Below are 862 nucleotides of genomic sequence, written 5' to 3'. Positions count from 1 at the left end.
TCAATCCATTGAAATAAGTTAAGAAAAAGGGTTAAGGTTTAGATGAAATGTGAGGCATATTGTAATCCTAGGCTTGTTTGATTTGCTTTTGATCAAATTATCTTGTTGTTTTAATTTTTAATTGAATTAGTTTTAGTTGAGTAGTTTTTAGTTTAATTAGAATTCAGATTCTAATTATTTGAATAAAATTAAATTGTTTCAATTTTAGTACTTAGTAAAATTTTTGATCAATTTTATACGGGATTGATACTCTGCTTACTTATATACTATCTATTCGATACGTATACTGGCATAGTAAAATTTTAATTGATAAGTTTTTGACGTCGTTGTTGGGGAATTGTTTTTAGAATTTTTACTAATATTAATAGCAAGCAAATTTAGTCTTAATTTAAAATTTTTTTATTTTATTTTCAAGTAGTTTTAGTTGAGGTGATGAATTATTATAACTATCAGTGACTATCTAAACAATTTGTGCCTAAGAGGGTTGCTAGTGATTATGAATTAGTTATCAGTGCTTTGGTTGCCTAAGCAGATGCTTTACTTCAAAGAATTGACAATTGGGGTGTTAATGTTTTTCAAAGTCCTTTTGTGGCATGCGAGTTTTATGGAGATAGGTATTCAAGTGATTGTTGTCCAACTTATTATAAATCAATGCAATTTGATGGAAGTTTTAATGGGCAGTAAAGCAATTCATACTCCAATAGTTACCACTCATGGTGGAATCACCCAGATTTTTCATAGAGTAATGATCAGGGTACATATTCATCACAATCTGTTTTTCAGCATGATTTTCAATTACAAGTTAGAGCCCCTATACTTGAGAAGAAGCTAACTTTAAAGGATATGTTGATGCAATTCATGA

General features: G+C 28.8%; 1 protein-coding gene across 1 annotated transcript in view; it reads left to right on the top strand.

Annotated features, from left to right (window-relative positions):
* The window catches only part of LOC110417321 (uncharacterized), a 10805-nt gene that overhangs the window by 8960 nt on the left and 983 nt on the right, over window positions 1-862 (top strand). The window lies entirely within an intron of this gene.

The sequence above is a fragment of the Theobroma umbraticum genome, unplaced genomic scaffold (assembly GCF_002168275.2).
Source record: "Theobroma umbraticum cultivar Fairchild unplaced genomic scaffold, ASM216827v3 scaffold_51.0, whole genome shotgun sequence".
NCBI lineage: Eukaryota > Viridiplantae > Streptophyta > Magnoliopsida > Malvales > Malvaceae > Theobroma > Theobroma umbraticum.
This window is presented reverse-complemented; position numbering and strand designations above follow the sequence as displayed.